General features: G+C 37.1%; 1 protein-coding gene across 1 annotated transcript in view; it reads left to right on the forward strand.

The window, feature by feature from the left end:
* Positions 1–26,365, forward strand: part of NELL1 (neural EGFL like 1) — a 709,438-nt gene that overhangs the window by 519,945 nt on the left and 163,128 nt on the right. The window lies entirely within an intron of this gene.

Here is a 26,365-nt window from a genome sequence, read left to right on the forward strand (position 1 = left end):
GAGTAAATGCGCGGCCTGGTTTAGCTGTTCTCCATAGACATGTGTAAACCAGATGAGACAAAACTGGCTCTTTCCTCCTTCGCTAAAAGGAAGCTTGTAGTGAAAACATACTGTAATGGGAATAAAGATCACTGAATTGAAATTCCTTTTTCTCTGTTTAGTTGTGTGATTTGGGTCAGGTCCATTCTTCTCTTTGGTTTCTACTTTGGTGTTAGGACATATAATCACTTAAGGGCTAGAGAAAGTCCTGCCTGTACATTAGAGTTCTTTCATTTATTAACTTTTAAATCAAATCTTTATTGAGAGAGTTCTACATTTTAGGTGCTATATTTTGTGCTTGGTACACAACTGTGTAAAAATCACAGAGCTTGTCCTTGTCCCTACCTTCAAGGAACTTGTTATTTAGAGAGATAGACAGGATTAAATAAGCGAGCTTATGGATGGTGAATGCTATCAAAGTATATAGTGTCACAGTTGATAAATAGTATAGGTCAGGGATTGGCAAACTTTTTCTGTAATGAGATAGCAAATATTTTGGGGTTTGTGGGTCACTAAGCAAAATGGAGCAATCGTTTTTACCAAAAGTCATTTTTACATTTCACTTTTAAAAGTGAAAACCATATGTAGGTCACATGGGCCTTACAAAAACAGGGAGTGTACTGTGGTCTGCTGACACCTGCTTTGGCCAAATATATAATACGTAATACAGTGTGTTGGGCATCACACCTTTTTCCATGCAATGTTAATTGTCAGTATTCTCTAAAAGGATTTGTGTTAGAGATATCTCCCTGTATTTGTTTCTACATCTCTTTCTCTATTTATTTTTATTTCTTTCTTTTTATCCTATCCTCATAGAGTTAAAAACATGAATATATTCATGTTTACTAATATTTTTTTGATATTTTAATTTGGGCTCTTATGTGTCTTCTCTGAGAGCAGATTTAACCATTTAATTTTCATATAGTGCTCTGGTACCTACAGTGGTAAGTTACTGCAGTTTTGTAGATTCTGTACCAGTAGCTGAGTTAACCCATCAGTATGGTGTGCTGTATGTGCTGAGGCAGCTGGGGAGGGAGATTGAGAGTGAGTACTGAGGGAGCAAACAGAGGAAGAAAAAGGAACAACTAAAATACTTCGCTGCCCTAGAGCAGAATTAACAGACATCTTTGTTCTGACTGTCCATTGTTTCACAGATTAAAAAAATCTGTTTATACATAATAGAATCAGAGGCATAATATCCTCTGTGTACACACTAAATTATTTAGAGAAGCCCCAAAAGAGGAATGAAATTTAATTAGAAAAAATAGAACATTTATTACTTTTTAAAACTCATATTAGTGATAATGTAGATCACAACAACCAAGATTTTTTAAATGTCTGAAACACATAAAAATATTCTGAATTTTATTTATTCCATTATAAGCCTATCCTAAGGTTTCAATTTAAATATTCCCATAGATACTTCTAAATATTTTTTGTAGTTAAACCAAGAATAGAAAAGAACAAAAAATCCAAATGCATTCATTTTGACTTTATCAAATATTTTCTTTCTCTCTCTTGCTCTCTGTCTTTTTTTTTTTCTCACTGTCCTTTAATTGTCTCAGTGTCTGATCATATTTTATTTAAACCGAGAAAAAAGCGATGACTGGGGAAAATGCCAAAGATCTAATCAAGGAATTGTCAATAATAACCATGTGACTCAAGCCATAAATCACTTAGGATTAAGCATCACCCTTCATCTGGATATGAAATTTCCAATGCCAGTTATTTGTTATCTGCCAATGGAGATTAAAATGTCCCCTTCCCAAGAGACTTTTCAGAAATGGATGGATCCCCACTGTCAGGGCAGCTGTGAAGCTGCCTGCCTGAAGACAGTCAAAGTTGATGACATTGCTGGGATTTTTCCTTCATAAAACCTGAATCATTTCTACATGGCATCCAGATAAAGAGTGAAAGTTTGGTCAAGTCATTATGTTTGTATATAAAGCCCAATGCATTTTAACAGATTAAAGGAATAATTGACTTATTAATAATTGAATAATTAATGTGTGTGTGTGTGTGTGTACATTATATATATATAAAAACTCTCCATGCATGTATTTGCCATCTCGATGCATTTGACAAAGTGAACAAAGAGCCTTTCTATGACCTTTCTGCCATTAAAATAATAACTGACATTTATTGAACATTTGCTCTGTTCTAGACACTAATTTCTTTACTTACATATGTTATCTCGCTTGATTTTTCTCAGTCACCTCATGAAGTAAGAAATTCATTGTCGTCTTTGACAGAAAAATTTCTAAGGCATAGAGAGGTTATCAGCCCAAAGGCACACCATTTGTTAGTGGGAGGGCCAGGATTTGAACAAAGCTTATGTTCTTAAACATTGTATTGTTAAACCCTATCTCATTCCTTCACAGAGTTTGCATAATTTGTAGTTCTGTATTTATTTGTGTATCTTTTTATAATGCCCATGCCCTCCCATGACTTTGAGTTCCATGAATACAAGATTCAAGTTCACTAATGCATTTCCTAGGATGGTGTCTGGCTCACAGTGGGAAAGCAATAAATAAATATCTGTTGGAAAAATAAATAAGCAATATTCTATAGGCATGATATTGTATAGCAATACTACCAAAGAGAATATTTGTATCTTGTTTTGTGGATTACAAAAAAAAAACATTTTTATCACAGTTCCAAGAACTACTCCTTTTGTAGCTCCGGAGAGTGATCGACAAAACTATAAACTATGGGGTATTTCATTGAACTAATGATGCCAGCTGCCACCATGGGTATTAGTTTTGCCCAATCTGTAGCTCCAGTCTCAGAATGAGATAACCACAAACGTTTTTCAGATGAGCCTTTTACCTTCCCTCCCAATTCCTTCTGGTTCTCATAGAACTCTTTCTCATTCCCGAATGAGAAGCAAAAACAGATGCTTTTGATTATTTTTCCTTTTGAGAGATATCATCTGAAGCTCTTCTTTTTTTTTAAAGTTATTTTTAACCTTCCCAATGATCATAGTAGATGGTATATTGCTTACTGACCATTCTCAACATTTTATATGTATTAGCTCATTTAATTCTCCCATGAACCTTATGAAGGAAATACTATTATTATCCCCAAGTTTTAGAGATAGACACAGATCCAAAGAAAGTTTAAGCAATTTGTCAGGCTCGAACACCCAGTAAGTCCTATTCCAGAATGTACAATCTTAACCCCCACACAACACTACTACAACAGTAACTTTTATGACCCCTAGCCAATATTTATTTTGTTGAGTGTATCCTCTGCTAAGTGCTTTGCATTTTTTCTTTAAGATATCTCACAGTGTCAGCGAAGTAGATATTATTATTTTCTATATTTTGCATAGTCAGAAACAAAGATTCATAGAAATGAAAACAATATGTCCAATTTCACACAGCTAATCAGATCAGTTCATATAGCTAATCAGAATCAAGCTCAAAGGCAGAGGTGACAGACTCAGAAGCCTTCCACTTGCTCTTGGGCAAAGTTTGCTTCAGCTCTGTTGGAATGGTAGGTTTTAGCACAGTTCATCCCAAGCTGATTTTAGTGTCAGTCCTATGCAAAATCAACTATCATTTATGGACATCAGTTAATGCACATTATTGAATATGTTAAAAACCTCCTTCAACATTCTTCAGATATGACCTAAGACTACTATCAAAACTGTAATTGTGATTTCAAAGCCATAGTTTCTTATAAACTTCCTCAGGTTATGACATAACTTGCCCTTGTGTATCAACTAGAACCTTTGTGTGTATATGTGAGCAATAAAAACCCTCCTTAACTGTGTAGCACTTACAGAAAATACATTTATTTAGTGTTTTCTATCAGCCAGGCTCTGTGCCAAGTCTATTTACATATATTATTTTATTGACTCTCATAGTAACTCTGTGGAGTAAATTTATCCCCTTTCGTACAACTGAGCCATTTGAGGTTTGCAAAGGCCAGTGACTTACTCAAGCCAGAGTAAATAAGGGAAGCTAGGTTTTATACCCAGGTCTGTTCCATTCAAAATTTAGGATCTTTCCACCCTACTTTCCAATCTTGCTTGATTCTCTCAAAATTTTCAAACCAAACAAAAAAACATAGTTTAAGCAATTTGCTCAAGATCACAAACTTAATAACAGGCAGAGGCAGCACTAGAATTCAAATCTTTTTTCTTCTAATGTGTTGCTTTTGGCACTACACTTACTTTGTCTCCTACATGTACACATAATGTACATATATATTAAACAAATATGAAAATAAAAGTCTGTATTTAAGCTGTTTTTTTTAGTTTTGTCGTTTTTCATTCTATATTCAGGTGGCCCTTTAAAACTTCTAATTACTGAAGCGATGACATTTAAAGATTATAGCAAGAACAAGTTAAATTGTAAAAATCACAAGGAATAAAAGAATATTCCCTTTGAAGATGTTATTGAGATGTGGAGAGGATAATGCTTAAATAAAGAGATAACTGGGTTTAAATTGGAGACTAATTTTGCATGTGAAAACTCAGCAAGTATTATGTTTAGTTAGATAATATGGGATCATTAAACAGATGATGTTTTGAGAAAGAACTCTCCTGTAAGTTTTAATACAAAGAATTCTTGTGACTAGATGAGTGGCTTAGGTCTTCTCAATGAAATGGCAATTTTCAAGATATTTTTCATAGGACCACTGAGTGCAATATTTTCTAAAAATAGATCTAAAATGGAAGCTCCAGGCAGTACTAGTCAGTCCGTATCCTTTATATAATAATAAAGTAAAGGTTATTCCCTTTTTGTTTTTTTTCCTAGGATCAAAATTATGTAAAAATAATATCTATATAACTCCATCACGTTTGATGTCATTGTATTAATCAGGACAGAAAGAATGTCATTCTACTAGTAAACCCCACAGTCTCAGTAGCTTATGCTATAAACATTTATTTCTTGCTCACATAAAGTCTGATGAGCGTTGAGTTGCCCTCTTCCAACTTACAGTTATATCGTGTGTTTCACATGGCTTTCAAGATCACTATGACAGCAGAAAGGAAGTGTAGAGAAGACACACAGACTCTTATACAGCACATATCACTTCTGCTCTACAGCTCCTTGCTTAAAACGAGTCATATGACCTCAGCCAAATGTAAGGGAGGCTGAGGAAAGTAGAAGAGCAAATGGTTATTTGGTAAGCTATGTCTCTGATCCATTAATTATGATTTCTTCTCTCCCTCCTTTCTGCCACCCTGCTTTTCCCCTCCCACTTTTCATTCTTCTTGTTCTATATTTCTTCCAGTGCTGGTCTTCCTTTATCTTTCCTTGTTTTCTTTTCATTTAGCCTCTGTTTAGCAAATTAAATATCTATCATGTAAGGCATTTCATGACTCTAAGAGTGAGTGACTCCTAAGTTATGTGCCCTCGATGCTTCTCTTGCATTACTCTTGTCTCGCCCCACCTATTCTGTGCCAGGTGGTTTCTAAATTGAAGAATATACAAGAATCAAACATGATTCTTAATCGCTAGTTGCTTACTGTCATGTGATAGGGATGTGATGTGCAGACAGTGCAGTAATTAAAAAGAAAAAAACTGCACATGTCATACATTTTCTACAGGTAATGTGCTGTGGGAGTCGATTCAACATTGTTTTATACTCAGCAACATTTGCTAAATGCTAATCAGAGCACTTTGACCACCTGTAAAGGAAGTGAAGTAAATGTAATACTCTTGTGCGAAAGGACAATCTCAACTGGAAAAAGCAAATACATGTGGTTACCCATTGTGCACAGTGCTAACAAACAAATACACCTTCTCTACCTCACTTGTTTTCTCTTATTCTTGCTTTCACTCAATTGCACCGTCCCCTTCCTTCCCTCCATAAACATTCAAACTTTTCCCAGATTCTGCTTTTTCATAATCTTAAGCTAATATAAATTTTACTCCTATTTTGATTTTAATATGTGTGCGGTTATGTCTGGGTTACGCACTGATTGATAGAGAAGAGTTATATGTCATTTTTTTGGAAAAACTCAGATTTTTAACAAGATCAGTCTAATTTGTAAACCACCAGGAATCGGCTAAGGCAGAATGTTGCATGTTATACATGTATTTTGTGATAGAGTTCAGGAAAAGGAGAGTCACACCACAAGCTTCTAGAACTCTAAAATAAACTGTTGACTATGGGGAGTCCTATTTGATCTCTGTAGTTACCTAGCATCACAAAACAGCACAAATTTATATTTAGAGTATTTCGTACATATTTTCAAATTCTCACAAATGGGTTTGTAGCAGGCAAAGGGGAATCTTATTCCAAATGAGAAACTCTGGCATTTGTAAACAAGGCCCCATGCTGGCAATTCAGACAAAGTAATTAGTGTTTATGACTGTAGGAGTCTGGAGTATATGTGATGAATTGTATTAATTGAGAATGAATTGATACTGGAGGGTAAGAAAAGATAATTTCTCCAGCTAAGTACACATGGCCAGTAGCTGAAACTATTCCCCAGACCAAGCCATTATCTCCATCAAAAGACATTTATTAGGTGCTTATTTGCGTATCACACTATGCTAAATGCAGAGCCAATCAGCTCTTAGAACCCATATTCTTCTGTTAAAAGATAAACTAAGGCACATTAAAATTTATAAGAGTTTATTTGAGCAAATATCTGTTTGAATCAATCAGTACTCCACCTGCAGGAGGTAAGGGAAGGACTTTTGTAGAGCAGACATGGAAGCAAAGAAAAGAAATTATTCAATTGGGTATAGCTTTAAAGCTTGCTTTATTTGGGAAAGCCTAATTGGTTGGCTGTTTGTATTTGGTTGTTCTTATGTTTCGATTTCTTAACCTTGAGGCATTTACAAGCATTGACTCTGGCTTAGGTTTTTGTTTGCTTACACAGGCCACAGATGCATTGGGATGATCTTGTTTAATTTCTTTAACACTTGACATGTATAATCTATGCAGGTTTGGAGGAAAGAGAAAGCAAACCTCACATGGAATTTAGAGCTTCAAAAAATAAACTTGCATATTTAACACCTATATTTTTTTAGAAGAAACCGATTAAGATTTTATTTTCCTTATTCAGACTTTCTAAATAGCTCCATATTTAGGGGGCCTTGTGAGTTTGTTTATGTATATAAATGATCGAAATGTGGCATTGGCTCAAACTCTCTGATTTTTGCTTCCAAACTATACTCTCACTATCCTAAGGGAAATATGTACAGCATTGCCATGGACTGGAACCTCTTCAATGCCAAGGCCAGATCTGAACTGTCTTCACTAGATCCTGAAGAAAACTAGGGTGAGAGGAGCTGCAGAAAACTAGGGTTAGAGGAGCTGCAGAAAACTAGGGTGAGAGGAGCTCTATAAAATCATCAGTTGAGTGAGAAAGCTCTCACTTCTTGTTGGATTCAGTCAGGACAATTTCTCAGGGCATTCCCGTAGGAGAAGACACCAAACTTTGTTGAGCACCTGTCATGCCCAGGCTCTTTACTAGACTTTATAGAATCTCAGTTGAGACCCTTTCCTTTTAAAATGGGTGTAATAGCATTCATTCATTCACTCATTCATTCATGCCTTTTTTTTTCTCCTTTTTTTAGGCACTAGAACAAATCAAATAATAGTATGTATGTAAAGGAGGTGGTACTGTGTATGGCACGGAGCACATTTTTAGTAATCTTTCTCTTGTTTATCTGTTGTTACCTTTCTCTTTTGCTCTTTGCATTCAGAACCCACCAAATGTGCCTCACTGTGATTTTCTATGTCCCTATTTAGATCTGGTGCATACGAGTTTATCAGAAATGTCGGCTATGTTTTTGGTCTGCATTATTTTTAAGAGCATCTTCCTCTTCCTTGGTCTCCATCTTTTAATATTAACTGAGTGGAAATTTCACCACAACCACAACTTAGGCATCTAATAGCTTTCATTGGGTCTATCGAATTGCCTCACAAGTCTAACAGCTTTCGAGTTTGTCTCTTGCAATTCATACTCCTCTTTGCTTCAAGAGAGATCTATTTGAAATACAAATTTGACTATTCCCTTGTTTAATCGCTTCAGTAGCCTGAGATTGCCTACAGATAAAAGCCAGACACCCCACCCCCCACAAGACATATGAGACTCTCCATGACCAGAACCCCTACCCTCCTCTTGAGACCAATAGAATTCAGCTGCTTCTATGTAGGTCACATTTCCATACACGTGCATGATCTTGTTCTACAACTCTGCACTTTTGCTTGTGCAGATCCTTCTGTTTTGCACCTTCCCTCTTTTTCCTTATCTGTCTTCACCTAGCCAACTCTGCTCATTCTTTCATAAAAAGCTCATATATCACTTCCTCCTGGCAACCAAAGGAAAGCTTAAGTACCCTTCTTTAATGGTTTATTATCACTCTGTTTTCTAATTATCAGAAATTTAAGATATTATATTCAAATCATTTATTAGTACTAGTTGCTCTCACAGAAATGAATTATTTTTGTAAAGAGTCAGGTAGTAAATATTTTAGTTTGTGACGCATATGGCCTCTGTCACATAGTTAACTCTGCCATTGTAGCATAGAAGCAGTCAGAGACAATATATACAATTAATGAGCTTGACTATGTTGCAATGAAACTTTATTAACAAAAATAGATGGCGGCCAGATTTTGTCTGTGTATTATAGTTTGCCAACTCTTGATAATGAGAATCATAGCTTATGTATCTTAGTATCTCTAGCACCTAGCTTGGTACCTAGGATTGAGAGGTTGCTCAATAAATATTAATTGAACCAGGAGTGCGTTAGCTCCTCCAAACCATTGCATGCCTAGTGCTTATTCTTGTTTTTATTCGAAGTACAATCAGGTTGCTGTTAAACATTTTCAATTTTGTATCCAACAGGTGTGCCTCATTTGACGATGAGAAGTAAATCAGTACTTACTAAATTACCAGATCACATCCCACTAAAGAGACCCATGCCTTCTGCCTGAGTATTTAAGGCTTCTTGCTAATTTTCTCAGGTACGCCATTGCCCTCAGGTCTTTCAGCTCTCCTTGAATTCAGCCACAGTGCTGTCTGTGACCTGTTTATTGAAAGCTGTGTAACTAAGTACAGCAATAGAATTTTTCAATCAATACCCAATTGTAGCAGGAGCCAGTGGAGAAATTTCAGGGCAGCTGTAACATGCTGAGATAACTTGGTGTCACTACGAAATCAGGCAGCAGAGAGAAGTATTAATTGAGTTCCATCAATCACTCATGTGGGTACTGGTCTGAAACTTGGCGTAGAAGCAACAGTATTGCGTGATGTGTATTCGGTTGTGTAAACCCAGATGGCAAATTCATATGAAATCTGCTGAATGACACTCACTGGTCTGGGTCTCTCTTAACAGCTTTCTTTCTTCTCTTCATTCAAAAATTGAACAGTGTCCTCTATGGGCATAACAGAGTGGCCCCTAATGGTAACCTTGGCATAGTTGGTTCCAGAGGGAATACAGACTAAAAGAAAGTTGGAAGTCAGAAGACCCAAAATTCAAATCCCACCAGTTTCACTTACAGGCTGCATCCAGATCATGAGTTTTCCCATCTTTACAATGGTGATAATGCCTGACTGCCTCATCACAGTGTGTCAGCAAATTTCAAAGCAATTTTTGACTGTGAAAATGCTATGCAGTGATAGTTGTTGTATTATGAACACCTCCATTATTTTGCTTCTTCAGGGAATGCCATGTCAACCCTAAGTGAATTTTCCTTGTAATTTAATTCCTTAAATGCCAAGAGTTTAATTTTAACAAATTTTATGGAAGCATTTCTCAAAGACTGTACAATGAACTAACTGCTTTATTAAGCAAATAGTCGATGCAAATTTAACCCACTTGTTGCTCAGAGTTAACAGTGGGAAATCTGTGTCTGTGTCAGTGTTGTAGCTATAGGTGCTGCTGGCTATAGGACTTACCTGTGACTGGACACTGACTTCCTAAGTAGCTTGGCTTTTGCCTTCTGGAAAGTCCCAGTTGACCACTTTGTGTATTTACATAATTTGCCTGTTTTTCACAAAGGCAAAGTACAGACTAGGCGAATTGCTAAAGCAATGCTGCAGTTGGAAGGAACGTTCAACACCATTGAGTTTAATCTCTTCTTGGCACGAAGTGAAATGAGATCCCAAAGTTTTAAAGACTTGCTCATGATCGCACAGAAAATGAGAGCCGAAGCTTACACCCAAACTCTGAAATCCTGACCACATTAACCATATGGACACTTGCATAGAGCTTTACAGTTTCCAAAGCATTTGCTTGTCTATATTTAATTTGGACCTCTCTGAAACCCTGTGAAGTTGACAGAGTATAGGCGTCTTTCCCTCAATTTCAGAAGTGTTAAGTGACTTTTCTAAGGTCACCCAGTTGGTGTATGGTCTGGAATAGTTGCTAGGAACATGAATATATATGTTCTGACCATAGGTCACAGTTTCATTCAAAGCTATCACGTCATGCTACTGAACTGTGCCTCGTCCACTCTAGCGTGCACTATCAGTGCCACATGATATCTGTGGCTTTGGTGACTGCTCTAAATTATCTTCCTAAAAACGATGTCTTTTCCCAATGAGTTCTTCACGTTTCAGAGCAGTTTTTTCAATGGCTGTTGGTATGCTTTGAATTGTTTACAGCACTTATAATCTTACTTATGAGGTCTACACCCCTAGCAACAGCAATACAGGCATCTCTGTCTACCTTAGTTTTACCCATTCGTTTCCCAGTTGGCTTCTGTCTTCAGCCTCATCTCCTGCCACCTTCGTTTCCATCAATACTGAATTAGTTGAAGTTCTCAATTCATGGAAGTCTGTTCTTTGCCATATTAGTAAAAGATATTTCAGTTAGAAGGGATGTTTACTCAACTCAAACTAGCTTAAACACATCGGGGAATTTTTTGGCTCCCGAAACTAATAATGCATGGACAGATCAGGCGTTGCTAGACTCAAAGTTTCCTAATTACTATGAGTAAAACCTCTCTCTCTTCTTATTCTTTCAATCTGAATTTTCTGTTAGATTTCTTTTTGAAGCGGATTCTTTTAAGTGGAAGGAAAGATGACCAGACTTACATTAGATAAACAATCCCGTTGGAATGAGAGTACTTCCTACCACCCCAACCCCACAACAGCATCAAGAAAACATTCTCTTTGAATTGGCTTAGTCATATATGTCCATTCTTAGAACTGGGACATGCAGTGAACTCAGCTCAAGCCATATGAACTAAGAGTGGGGATAAGAGGAATTTCTGAAATTAAAAAAATACATTTAGTTACTATTAATGGGGAATGGATGCTGAATGGACAAAAACAAAAATATTCACTATATATGCTAAAATGCCTATACCCATGTTCACTCTGCTAACATGCCTTGCTCTATCTTATTCACCTCAAAAACTCCTATTTATCCTTCTAAACCCTACTCACAAGCCATTTAGTATGTGGATGGTTTGGAGTAACTTACCTAACCACTATATGTTTCAGTTTCCTTGTCTGTATGTAATAGAAATAATCAACTGTTAAGCTAGTTGTGGAAATTATGTACCCAATTTATGCCAAGTGCTCAGTATAGCCTTTGGTAAAAATTATGTAAGTGCTCTATAAATGCTGCTGCTGCTGCTGCTGACACTACAATATCTTGGAGAGACAAGTGCTGTGAAGAAACACAAAGCAGGATGAAGGCATACAGTGTGGCAATGGTGTTATTTAGTAAGCTGTCAGTTGTGGAAGGGATTTCTGATGAAATAGCATTTGGGAGGAACTCAGAATGAAGAGTACCTGTGAGCCATGAGAACGACTTGACGAAGAATGTTCTAGGCAAAGGAAAAACAAATGAAAAGATCCTAAAGTGGGAAGGACCTGGCTCGTTTAAGACATAGATTCATAAGAAGATATTTACTAGAGGTGCCATTTCCCTGAAAACATTGTTTTAACTTTTAACAGAACAGACACATTTAACAGTAAGCACTGAGTCATTACTGTGAACAAGAAATTTCTATTTATTTAATTCCCCTTCTTGAAAATTTAGAGCTGAGCCAAACTTTACCAAGTGCTTTACACTAACAGTGGTAGTACATGGAACCCATGTAATAAGACATGTCTGGAAGAAACACCCAGTTTTGACTTGAGGTAACTGGTTCAAAAGAAGGTTAAGCTCTTAAGAGTTGGAAAGAGAGTGGAGGAAAAAGTTTATTGCCCAAAGAGGTAGAGCCCACGGTGATGGGGTTGAGCCAGGAGTATCAAAATGACCTGATACGGCTGGGAGCTCAGAAGCTGGGCAAAATGTTACTGTGCAACTTGGCTTGAAATATCTTCTGGCATATGCATATTTTTCTGTTTACAATAAGGCATTTTTTTCTTAAACAAAATCATTTAGGTAATATTAAGAGGTAGAATCATGATCTGTTTAGTTTGTGGGTCATATGGCCTCTGTCACATAGTTCACTGCCATTGTAGCACAGAAGCAGCCAAAAACAATACATACATTAATGAGCTTGACTATGTTGCAATAAAACTTTATTAACAAAAATAGATGGCTGGCCAGATTTTGCCTTGAATAATCAAGCTATTTCCTAAACCTTGTTTCTCTTTCTTCAGTATGATGAAAACTTTGGACATGAGGCGGAATATAAAAATAAAATATGTGTTAGAGCAAAGAATGTTCTTTGCATTTGTCATCCTTTTATTCGGTCATTAAATACATGCTGTCCACTTATCTAACATGTTCCATATCTTGCTCATGGATAGTAATAAATTATTGTTTATTACAATAATTTCAAAAAAAAAATCTGACAAGCATTCTACTACTCAAGAGCTATGTAAATTTGAAAAGGTAATTGTCCTCTTATAGCCACTATTTCCTTATTTATAAAGTTGAAATAACAATGGCACCTGCCTTATAGTATTTGGGGGTGAGATTAAAAGATAAACAGTATTAAGTGCTAGGCATTGTAAATGTGCAGTGCTTTTTCTAAGGGCTGTGATAACAGCAAAGGTTTGGGATACAAAGAAATATTTTCTCGGGGTCTGGGAAAATCCCTATAGAAAGATGCCATTTGAACTAGATCTTGAAGGGTGAATTGATAAGTGGGGGAAAAGTATTACAGGGTAGAGATTCCTGTGAAGTGTTCTAGAGGGGAAATTTGTTTACAGTAGAATTAGGTAAAATAAGTTGAGAAATATTGAGAGAAACAGTAGGGAGATCAGAGTGAGGTCAGATTATGAATGGCTTCATGCAGCATGCCGAGGAAGACTTCTTCGGATGATGTTGAAGCGCCTTCACAGATCTTTAGGCAAAGTAGTGAGGTATTTCGAAGTGATATGTGTCTGAACAAGTAGCAGTGAGATGGAGAAGAGATGACAAAAGGACAGTTGGTGATCATGTGTGAGTGTAGAACGGTGGGAGATGATTTTGTATTAAACGTGCAACTCTTATATGAATGTTAACAGAACACAGCAAAAGAACAAATTCTTCTGGCTTTGAAAGCAGGAGATATACCTGTGATGGCTCAGATGACCATATGAGATGAAATTAACCGCTCATCAGTGATGTTATTTTATAGGAGCTGGCAGCATTAACACATCTGAGAAGAGTCAGCCTCTTCATGGTCTGTGTAGTTACAGGGAAAAGTAATTCACCATCACCTGCCTGAATCTATTTGGCAAGTATTAGAAGCATGAAAAAATGTTCAGGAAATGTACTGCATTCAGAAAAGAGTTTGCTGATAATCTCAGAAAATGGTTTTTGGATTTTCATGATGTTCAGATTATTTTTGTTATTTTTATACATAAAATGCTTTGTTTTACTCTGAAATACAGAACACACAGAACTTAGTCTATTGTATTTGCTTAGTAAAATATTACCCTTTTTATTTAGCAATGAATCAAAGTACAGATTGATTTTGATCATTTAAGTTTAGGAATGTACATGTTAGATTGTCTCTGATGATACAAATACCTTTTTGTGTTTGCTTCTTGTGTAATGAAACAGTGACGTTTTCAGTATATTATTATCATTTAGCCTGATGCTCATCTGCAGTGAGCATCAGTCTGAGGTCCTAAATTGGTCAGTGTGTCCTCAGAATGGCTCTATCTGATGACAATAATGCCCTATGAAGCCAATAAAAGAAACACAAATTGATTTGGCCTTTCATTATATATTTCACAGTCTGCTAGATTATAATCATTATCTTTTACTATGCAGCTCTTAAAACAAGTAAAGGCTTAGTCCTCTCACCAGCTGTCTTGAAATAGTCAGCAGCTTTTATAAATCTCGTAGATAGTGGGACATCTTTGCAGTCTGCCCAGGAGCTTGCTACTGTGAGCTCAGGGAACTCCTAGTCTGAGAGACCATATCACCCTCTGCCCTCTCTTTCCATGTGCTCTTATCAACTCTGCGTTGATAAATATCATAAGTCCTAAACTCCCTGCTTCTTCTGATCTTTGACATGGTTTCTGTTGCTGTAGGCTGATCTCTGCCTCTCTTACTTCCTTTCCTTTTCTTTCCTATCCTTTCTTCTCAAGTTCTCAGCTTTTATATCTAGCGATCTTCAAATTCTTTTCTCCTAATTTTCTAACAAAACACACTTTTGGATGATAATTTCATTTACTTCATCTGGTTACCTCGATGTTTTCTCTCATGTTCACTGCTTTGACATATTTTCTCCACTCCAGTAATTTCTTGGGTATAAATATTGAATACCACTGTTCTTCTGGATGTTGGAGGTTCCTGATTCCACTCCTGAAAAACAGCAAATGGAAAATGATAGCACCATGAATGGCTAATGAAAGAAGGAAATTATTTAACTATTGAGGTAGATTTTATTTAAAAGTTTAAAGACCACTAATACTGAACAAATGCCATTGTGTTTATGGTTAAGCATTCTTTTTCTCCATTGCCCAATGCATAGGTATATAATTTCATTTATACTGTATATTCTGTTATGTTGGAGAAGAAAGTAGAAGCTAAAGCAAGGCCAATGTTAGATGCAAACACCTGAATGTTTTCTCTCATGGTAATAGGCAGCTTAAAAAGCTGGTGAGAGTCAGCTAAATATTTTGCTAGTTTTAAAAGTCTACTCTATGATCTGTAATTAATTTATTCAATAAGTGATTGATTATGTATTATGTGCCAAGAACTATGCTTGGAACTGGAGTGAGAGTAATGAAAGACATGGTTTGTATGTTTGAGAAGCTCAAATTTATTAGCTGACATAGATCAGTAAGAAGACAATTAGAGGACAGTATGGTAAATGCTATAATAAAGCGTGTCAGGAGTGTAGACATAAGAAACAACAAAACCTTGAGAGAATTTTTATGAGTTTTTCTGGAGCCTAAACTGACAACTGTTGACGAGAAGTAAGATCTCAAATGCTTTGGAGAATGTCAGGTTTGCAATTTCTTCTGTGCATTTGAAATTAAGGAGAGAATTTAAGGAAGATTACATGAAGGTGAGAGAAAGCAAGGTGGGGACTGGATTACAGGATGGTTAAGATTTTATGCTCTGTTGAGGGTGTTTATTTCTGACATTTCACAGGTGTATTAACTAGATGCACAAGAACAATGGATAAGGCTTGATTAAAAAACCTTTTACTGAAGCAGTTATAGGCTTGGGGCATGACTTCCCACTGTGACCTACCCAGCACCCCTTTTTTGCCCTAGGAGGAATAAAGGAGGGAATCCGTAGCAGGTCCAAGTCTTGATCCCTGGTACCTGTGAATTTGACCTTATTTGGAAATGGGGTCTTTGAAGATCTAGTTAAGGATCTTGAGCTGTTATCGACCTGGGTTAGTGTGATGTCATTAAAAGCGAAATGAGAGGGACATGGGGAAGGCAGTAAGAAGATCAAAACTAAGACTGGATTTAGGAAGCTACAAGCCAAGCAATGCCAAGAGAGTTGCTGGCAGCCACCAGAATCTAGGGGGAAGGCATGGAACAGATTCTATCTCAGAGACTCCAGAAGGAACCAACCATGGCAACACCTTGATTTCAGATGGCAAGATAATAATTTTGTTTTAAGTCATCAAGTCTGTGGTAATTTGCTTTGGCAGCCCTCGGACACTAATACGTCTTTTGACCTAGACTGGAGGCCTGAGGTGGGAGAGGATCATCTGTCTCTTCCCAGTTGAGGAGAGATTTCAGCTGAGATTTGGAGGCCAAGTAGGAGTTACTCAATTTACCAATGGGAAAAGAATTGTGGGCAGAGAAAATACATGTAAATGTCCATATTATTGCCATACAAAAAGCCTTCTTACTAATTCTGTCCGGGAAGGGCAAATGACATGCTGCTTTCCCAGTTACGTCTCTTCTTGACAAACCTTGCCTCTACTATGCAGAGTCTTTCTGGTCCACATATATTGAAGGAGTCGTTGACTTCTCTCATGTCTCCTCTTCTATAGCACTGGTTGAGGGGACCATTCTCATTTGAGTTATTACAATAGCTTTCTAACTGCTTTTACGATTGCCTGGTCCACCCCACAGTGTATTTTCCTAAGTACAGCAGCCAGAAAGATCATATTAAAACCTAAGTGACATTAGGTCACTCTTTTGCACTAAACATTCACATTCCAATGGTTCTTAATTTCTTTCAGAGCCAAAAAAAAAAAAAAAAAGAAAAGGTCCTTAAGTGTCCTGCAGACCGTAGGAGAGATGACCTTCCATAAGCTCTTTGTTGCCATCTCCTGTGACTAAGCTCCTGACCCACCTGACCTCCTTGCGATTTCAGGGCCTTTGCCAGAACTGTTCCCTTTGTCCAGAACACTCATCATCCTAATATCTGCCTGGTTTGCTCCCTGTTATCTTTTATGTTTCTGTTCAAATGTCAATTTATTAGACTTTCCAAGGTCTAATGCCCTAAGTAAATAGTAACCAAGCTCTGAACACTTCTTATCTCCCTTACTCTGCTTTAGTTTTCCCCATAGCACTTCCTGTTATCTGATTTTTTTTTGTACTTTTATTTGTCTATTGTTTGTTTTTCCTACACTGAAAGATAAGCTTCATAAGATCAGGGACATTATATGCTCTGATCATTGGGATATGTTAACTGCCTAGCAGAGTACTTGGTGCATAATAGAATTTCAACTGATAGTTGAATGAAAGATATTTCTTAACTAAGAACTTTATAAAAGAAATAAAAATGTTTGATGAGAATTGCTGAATCCATGCTTTATTATAATACTAAATAAATTTTAAGTGTAGTATTATAGAACATAGAATCCTAAGGACTACAGTGGGTTCTGATTAACCCCACATTCCTTCTCACTAAATTAAACAAATAAGCAAACAAAAAATTGAGGCTGGCCCTTAATCTGTGTGGCTTTAATAGTAGATTTGATCCATGCTGCATCCTGTTCAGTGGTATTCTGATCCCTCATAGGCTAGTATCTATTGCAAAGTACTTTTTTTTTTTTTTTTACTTCAGTTTCCTTCTTCTTACTCTTATATAAGGAGAGAATATAGTCCTTGAGGCTAAATGTTATCAGATGATTTCTATGGGAGGTTTTGCTTCTCTCCCGTAAACTCTGCAAATGTTGGCTGGGCCCGTCAGAAGCCATGACCTTCTGTCCCTCTATCCTGGATACTCTGTATCTGTAATTTCTTTGCTGGGATCATAGTACACTGATCAGATTCATCATTCTCTGTACACTGTGGATATGGGGGAAATATATTAAAGTTCTCTTGAGAAGATTCTCTTCTAGCTGAGAGTCTGAGCTGGGAACAGCTCCTCAGATGAGCAGAAAGATGGGCATCATGAAAGCTCCTTTATAGCACCCTCAGGAAAGAGCTAGGGTATCTTGCTTAATCCCTTCATGCCCAGTATCATGTGGGCTAACCAGATGGATACAAAAGCAAGCTCAGAATGTTTGGAGAACTGTACCTGGTGGGATAAAGCTGCTGGTGAAAAGTGGCAAAGGACAAATGTGGAGACAAAGGCCATGTTTCAGGCCTTGTGCCACTGGCTTTCATCTTTATCCTGTCATTTAACCTTCATGCCAACTTGCAGAAGAGTTAGTCATGTCTTTATTTCACAAGTGGGCAAACTGAGGCTCAGAAAAAGTGAGTAACTTGCTGAAGCTTACAGAGCTAGTGATTTAATCCAGGTTTCTCTGATTTCAGGGACTGTACTCTTTTACTTCTACATTTTGAGAGCCTTGAGGTGGATAAAAAATAACCTTAGCTCAAGAACAAGGGCAGCTCATGTTATAGATGAGATATAGCTAACCATCTAGAAAGACAGAGCACTGGGCAGCGGTGAAAGCTTAAGGTCTGGCAAATGTATGCTACATGAAAGCAGCCATTAATTAGATATGCCCATTAAGAGGACCCTGGGTTTTGACTTTGAAGGAAGCCAAGGAAAGGTCAAATATATGGTTTTGAATCCTCCAGCAAGCAAAGCTCTTTGGAAATTCTTTACGTTTTGCAACAGGATAATTAATAATTCTAACTCGGAATTCTTTGGTTCAGACCCTTCAAGCGTAGAATTGAAAAATAGTACATTTTTAACAAAATATGGGTTTCTTTTACCTTTAGTTACCCCACTGTGTATGTAAATGTACAATAATAATAATAATGTAAATAATGATTAATATCTTTTGAGCACCTGGAACTAAGTACTCCACCTACAGTAACCTTTATTCCTCATAGCCACTATATAAAGAAGGTGGTATTTTTGCTTCCCATTCTGTCATGAGGAAACTAAAGTTTACAGATGTTTCTATATTACATAGCTAGAAAAAGGCAGACCTGAGATTTGCATCCAGGCCGCCCATGGCCCAGATTCTGTCACCTGACAATCGAAATGTCTGTCCGTGTTAAATAATGAAAGGGTGGGGTAGATGGAGCAGTGTTTGCTGCAGTGTCGGATTGCTAAGGTAATTCTTTTTCTTTCCTCTATTCTTTTTCTCCTTTCATCTTTCTCTACTCCCTTATTTTTACCCTCTCTCCTTTCCTCCCCACTTTTTAAAATCTCCAAACCACTCTTCTCCCATTGGGTAAAGTTGGTATTGCTTCTCAGACATCTGCTGCTGTCAGAATCCTAGAGTCTGGAATTCTTCTTTTCTGCTACATAATTACCCTTTTCTTGGGCAAGTCATCTAATTCTCTCCTCTAATTTTCTCCATTCATTACAGAATTACGGTATCATTACAGATTACCTTTTAAGATTCATGCGAAGCACTTCTTAAACAAAAGCACAAAATACCTTATAAGTCTGAGAAATTGTCCAGGTTTCAGGATGGAGGGTGGGAAACGGAAAAGCACTCTCGGCGCTCTGGTCCCAAGTTCCCCAGCTGCAGCTCACACTCACATCTCACTCGAGATTGAACATCTAATTCCATGTGCTCATATAAAACCACAGAATACTTTTTCCTGGGATAACTTGCTAGAATTTATTTCTTAAAAGCCTCTAGACTGTGACCTCCAGAGGTACTGTATGTGTTGGCTCTAATATGGTAGGAAAACTTCTGACCTCACCCTAGGCTGTCTCCTTGACTGCTTTTCACAGATAGCACTTTCAAGCTCCCATTTCTTAGTGCTCCTGTAATCGCTGAACACCAAATTATAAATTGCTTTCAGTTTTTGTTGCAAAGACATAATTTAACCATTCCTTTAGCTTTTACATCGTAGGGAGTCCTGACCTAACTTCCCGAATTTTGCTTTTTGGGATTTGAGCATCATCTCTCATTCTGTTCCTCTTCTTAGATTTTTGTCTTAATCCTTCATCATTTTCTTTGCAGTTGATTCCAGGGCTCAACAAGCTCTCAAACTCCGGCATTGATTTGTGTACCAGTTAGGGAAGGCAAGCTGCATAGAGTTTTGATATTTGAGAAGAAAATGCTACACTATGTGAATTAATGTAGAGAGAAAGAAGGTGGCAGATTTAAGAACTAATGTTTATTGAGCACTTATGTGTGAGCACTATGCCATGTACTCTACATGCACCGTCCTACTTAATCCTGGTAATACCTGTGTGAAGTAGGTTCTCTTATTAATCTAAACATACAGATATAGGATTTTATGCTCAAGGAGATTAAGCAAATTTCCAAAATCAGTCGTGGTGGTTTATATATCATATACATTTATGATATATAAATGTATCAAATCAGCACATTGTACACTTTAAACTTATATAATGTTATATGCCAGTTGTATCTGAATAAAGCTAGAAAAAATAAATCAGCTAATAAAGACTGGAACCGTGAGTGAAACCTAGGTCTCTGTTATCAGAGTCATGCTTTTAATCGCTCTCATAATTCTCTATGGGAGAATTATCCAGGCACTGGGCAGTGTGGATGTGTGTCAGTGATTAACCACCATCCTGCCCAGGTACATACACAAAGTCAGGGCTGAATATTCCTCAGTCTAAGTTCTTAGCAATTTCCTGTTGAATTGCTTTCTTTAATGTGATTCTTTCATTTATATATTGCAGAGATTTTAAACTCCTATAAACTGATTCACATTCAACATTTCAACTCTGTCTTCCTAGAAAAAAAGCCACCACTCTTATTCTGAATGAAATTGAAATTGTGGGAAAATAAAACACTATTGGTGGTCCTAAATCATTCATAAGACTGGTGGGTTCCTGGTGAGAAAGGCAGAGCACGAGTGGCTCTTTTGTGAAATAGCCCAAAGCCTGGGTTTGTAAAATACCAGCTATAGTCACTGCTCCTCCTTCCTCACAGCATACCTTCTAGCAAGCCGAAGCCGCAGTCAGTTCTACCCAGTAGTGCTCCATGCCTCTACACCTTTGCACAAGCTGTTCCTGCTCCCTGACTCCAACATCCTTGGCCTCAATCTGCCTGGTTATTGTACTGATTCAGCTCAGGCTTTAGCCCTTCTGTAGAGCTACTCTTGACCTTCCAGGCAGAAAAATCCTTTCCTTCTCTCTAGACTTACTCTCAGCCTTGTGCAGGCAGTATTGCTAGGATCCGTAAGGCACTACATGATCTGCCCTCCACTTCTCAGGGACTTTGCACTCACTTTAACCTCTGCCTGGAACACTCTTCTGTTTGATTACTGTGTGACTCACTCAGTCTCCTCTTTTGGTGTTTACTCAAACTTTCTCAGTGAGGCCTTTTGTGATCATCCTGCTTAATTATAACCTTCCCCACTGGGCAAGTCCTTGTCCTCCTACTCTGCTTTTGACCATGTTGCTTGTTGTCATCTAGCTTGCGATATCACTTACACATTTATTTTGTTATTCTTTATCTTCCAGGTAGAATACATTACCCATATATTAAAATATTTTTAGCTGTTCTGTGCGAGCCTTGGTTCTCAGAATAACCTTGATACAGAGGCTGCTAAATAAATGTTTATTGTATGACTAAATAAAAGATTGTCTGTCTTTTCTCAGCATTGGCACTGTGGAAATTTTGAGTTGAATAATTCTTTCCATGGGGCTGTCCTGTGCATGTTTAGCTGCATCCTTGGTCTCTACCTAGTAGTAGAGCCACCAGTAGAACTCCCACAGCTGTGACTCTAGACATTGTCATATATTCTCTGGGAGGAAATTGCCTTCAGGAAGAACCACTGTATTGGTCCCTCATTCCTGGAAAACAGGGCTATGTGTTATTAGAGTATCTAGTATCTAGCACATAATAGATGCTTGATAAATTTTTAAAGCCAAATTGATCTGATTTGATAACTACATGTCATCTATTTATCTCAGATTTCATGATAATAGTTTATACACAGGACTGTCTTCTCAAACTTTTTATTTTCTCTATAAAATTAATTTACTCTATCAACAAATATATGTTTAGTATAACCAGTATTCAGGATTATATAGAAGAATGTAAAGTTCTAAAAAACATAACCCTGGTCTTAAGAATCTCACAGTGAGAGTAGCATACATGTAGGCCAAAAATAATGCGAAAACAAAGATGCATTAGCTGTCTCCACAAGCTATGCCACTCCCATCTAGTTCATCTTCTGTAATAGAAATTATTTATAAAGGCCTACCTAGATAACACATTTCAACTTTGCAGGCTATATGATCTCTGCTTCCACTACATCCATAGAAAATAGCCCCTGTAGACATTTTCTTATCGTATCAGCCTTTCTAGAGTTAAGAACAACATCTCTATTTGAAGATGTCAAGATTAATCTAAAGTGAGTCTATGTCCCCATCCTATCAGTGTGCTATGGACTAGAAGCCTATGGCAATTACCGAGAATGTGTGAAATGAGTGTATAGTTTAGACTGCAGGTTTAGTGGGTTGTGAAAGCAAGTAATTGGATCATAGTCGCATTCTATAAATGGTATGGAATGCAATATGATACAATACATTACAATACAATATAATGCAATGCAATACAATGGAAGATAGTACAATGAAAGGCAACACAATGGAAAATATCGGAATGCATTACACAATCCTAGGTAAATTTTATATTTCTGGTTGTCTGTGTGTATGTGAGGGCTTCTGATTTAAAACTTTTTTCTTACTATTTACTGCAGTAAAAAAGATTAGCAAAGCATGTCTTCAACTAGAATAATGGACAGAACAAAAGAAAAGTCTATATGCAGATATCGAGACCATACACTATTGTGCCTTAAGATAATTAACAAATCTGGGAAGTGGATGAGAGACGGGAAAATGGAGAGGATTGTTCACAGATTCTAAAATACTCGTGCTTCCCTGCATGGCTTGCTGCATGCTATCCTAATGTTCACTCTCTAACCTTGATGTGTGTTATAAACACCTGTTCATTTTCCTGTTCTAGTCAGTACTTTTCTGCAAGACAAAACCTTGACCTGAACTGTCTCTTTTTTTGTACCTGGCAAAAATCCTATTCATTCCTCCAGGCCTAACTCAAATGCCTGCATTGTTGCAAAGCTTTGCCTCAGTTCACCAGGCACAATTAATCATGTTCTCCTCCATATTCTCTCAGCACTTTACTCATAATGCCACAATAGCATTCATCACATTTTATTATGCTTGGTTTTATACACGCCACTCTCTGCTACTCAATTGTGAGCTTCTTGAGGATAAGGACAATTTCATGTCTCGTTGTAGACTTCTCAGCACCCAGCACATTGCCCGCACATGGTAGGTGACTAAGCCCTAGATGGAGATGGTTTAGTGATGTGATTAAGACTCTGAGTTTGAAACCCAGGATATCACTTAGTAGTGGAGTAACCTTACATAACTTAACTTCTCCAAGCTAGCTTTCTCTTCCAACAATGAGCACAATATGACCAAAGCACAGAGTTATTGTAAGGATGAAATGGAATATTCTGTTTATACAACACTTCAATAAACAGGTCTTCAATAAATGGAAACTACCGTTACTATTGTTGCTATTATTACTGTTGAAAAGGAGATTGGAAAAGGCTATTAGAACTGTACATGAACACACATATAGTAAGTGATAAGTGACAGGGTTAAAGCTGATTTGGGAGCCAATAATTAAATTATACAGCATACTGTGTGCTTGAGACCAGAATGATGATATGAAGAGTGATAATTGTAGACTTTTAGATATTTGGTTTTATATATCAAACTAACCATCTGGATGATTTTTACTCTTACTTTTTTCTATATTTAAAACTGTTTTTCTGTGGGGGGATAGGTTGGGGGATATGGAAAGGGGGATTAAAATAAAATGATTTTGCCCCTGGAGATACCTAGTAGACTCAATTGTGTAAAGTTGGGGCAGAGTTTCTCAACCTCAGTGCTGTTGACATTTTGGGTCAGATATTTCTTTGTTATGCAGGACTACCTTATGCATCCCTGTCCTCTGCCCACCAAATGCCAGTAACACACTGACCCCACATTGCATCTTGTAACAACTAAAATGTTTGAGGGGGCCTTTGGTAAATATCATGTTGTAAACAAGGCGTGGAATAAACCACAATACTAACATGGAGGCGATGATATCACCTTTATTATCGACAGAACTGGATTGGAAAACAGGACTTTAAGTCTGTAAGTCAAGCTAGTTTGCTAATAGTGAACACAGAATAAGGCTGACTTTCCACCGAGTCCCAGGAGGGAAGGTGTCATCAGGAAGGTAGGAATATTGATGCCGTCTGAAGGTGGCTCGTTCCCAAGAAAGAAGTGGGGTAGGCATGGAGTGTTGCTGAGTGTGACCACAGTTTAAATATTCTCCCCCCGTTTGGATTTTAGGTGCAGATAATCATATTAGTTATAATCTTTGTTTCATGACACTTTGTAACTGTTGGTCCGTGGTGACCAGCTTTTATTTATTTAGATATATTGATAGTTATTTTACAACTTAATTCACACCTAGTAACTCACTATCCCAAATAACTAGAAATGTAACAATTACTTATTTCTAGGTAATTGGTCCTTCCTAGAAGGAAGGTCCTTCCAAGTCCATCTTCCTGCTTCTTTCATCTAAGAAGCATCATCCTGGTATATATACATTTTCCCAAATTTGAGAATGGAATAAATTCCTCTACCTTCCCAGAGCCAGAATGAACAAAGCTGGCAAAGAGAAGTCAGGAATGACCTTAAGCAAAATGCTTCCTCAGGGAAACTAGGAGGGAAGAAAAGGACTTTCTTCTAACAGATGGTGCTGAAACTTCTGTGTTTCTTTATTTTTGCAGGATACAAGGTGTCCCTTGGAACTAAATATATGCCAGTAAAAACTCTGAGAGGATCATACAAAGTATATAGAAATTGAAGGGCTATTACTTTTTATTAGTGCACAATTATTTTTGTCAAGTCGAGCACATGTTGATGATATTGGACATCCATAAACCTGGCGTGTACAAATCTACCTTCTTATTTTGTTTCCCTTACCATTCAGGTTTCATTTTATATGCTAAGAAGTTTCGAATTAAAAAATTAGTTTTTCTATGGATTAACTGCCCCTCAATTTTGAGTTTTATGATTTTATTTTCTGGCACAGTGGAAAGAGTCCTTTCAAAAATAGGAATCATACCATTTTAGAGTTGACCTAATCTAACATCTCCCCCTGGGTAATAAGTTAGTAACAAATGGCACTATAAGGACAGATGCAGGTTTGTGATCTCATAGTGTATCTACAATCTGTTTAAGCCATACTTCGGAATCTGGAAAGTGGTTGACAAAGAAGCAACATACTCATGATGCCTGAATTTTCCTGAGTTTGCAAAGGAACTGTGATTTCAAGTTTTTGACTACTAAGGTCACCAAATCTAGGTGCTTCCATCCCCTGCCATCCTTCGGTGCCACTCGAAACTTTCCTTATCAGCTTTCCAACTGTTATTTTTAGTTTGCAAAAACACTTTAACCGTTCTTTTATTAGCTTTGATATGGAGCTACACCTTAAATATCTTACTTGAAATATCAGTCACCAGAGCCCACAAGGTGTGATTTTTGAGACAAGAAATTTTGTATACGCATATTTATTTATATTTTGGTTTTCGTGATGAATGTACAAAGGCAGATATTGTCTAAATATTTTTGTTTTTGCATAGGCTTATGGTACTACAATGCTAGAAAGAGAAAATGGCATTCGAATACCAAGGTACACACTGTCTGTCCTCTAGCAAGAGCAGAGGAATTCACAATTAATTGCTAAGCTACAAAATGTTAAATCATACAATGGATATTAAATGATGTGGAAAATGACAATATTGTGAGAATTTCTATGTACTTGAACTAGCATTTAACTATCTAAAGATGTTATGTGGCCTTTTAAAGTTCGACCCATATTATTTATGTAATGATGGCAAAATAGAACCATGACATTTTTCCAGGGTGACATTTTCTAACTATAAATAAGAAAAAAATTCTCACTTAGTTCTCATGTGAATAAAAGAAACTCCGGGTTAACAAGTTACAATCTTCTTCATTAATGAGAAATTTCACAGTGTTAGTACACCAAATTATTGGTTATTCCCAAGGTTTGATAATAAATTATTCTGGATGAAAGTGTTGCCGAATTGTTAGAGGAAGAGTTTTTCTAACAGAAGGACCTGAAGAATATAAGTTGATATATCAGAAAATATATTTTAAGCATCTACTATGCACTCAGATACTAAGGCTGTGGTACAATGGAGGACAAAAAGAAGCATGGTACCTGTCCTTATGAGCCTTACAGTCCAATAGATGGAACAAGAAAAGATAATTAAACAATTATATTTAATACTGCAAAGGAAAGGTGCATGAAGCAGTGTTATGCTATTTGAGTTTGTAATGAGGGAAGCTAATCCGTTACGGGAAGCCTAGCAGGGTAGCACTGAGATGGAGTGATAAGTTTGCAATGCTTATGAAAAGACTTAAACCCCAGGATCCCTGAAACATTGAGGCATTTTTCTCCAAGGAATAATTTAGGGCATGCTAAAATTCTAGCTATGTGGACAAGGCATTGTTTTTATTACAGAAATATTGGAAACATCTTAAGTATTCAAAAATAAGTGGTTATTTACATTTAT

This window comes from Pteropus alecto, unplaced genomic scaffold (assembly GCF_000325575.1).
Source record: "Pteropus alecto unplaced genomic scaffold, ASM32557v1 scaffold71, whole genome shotgun sequence".
Taxonomy (NCBI): Eukaryota; Metazoa; Chordata; class Mammalia; order Chiroptera; family Pteropodidae; genus Pteropus; species Pteropus alecto.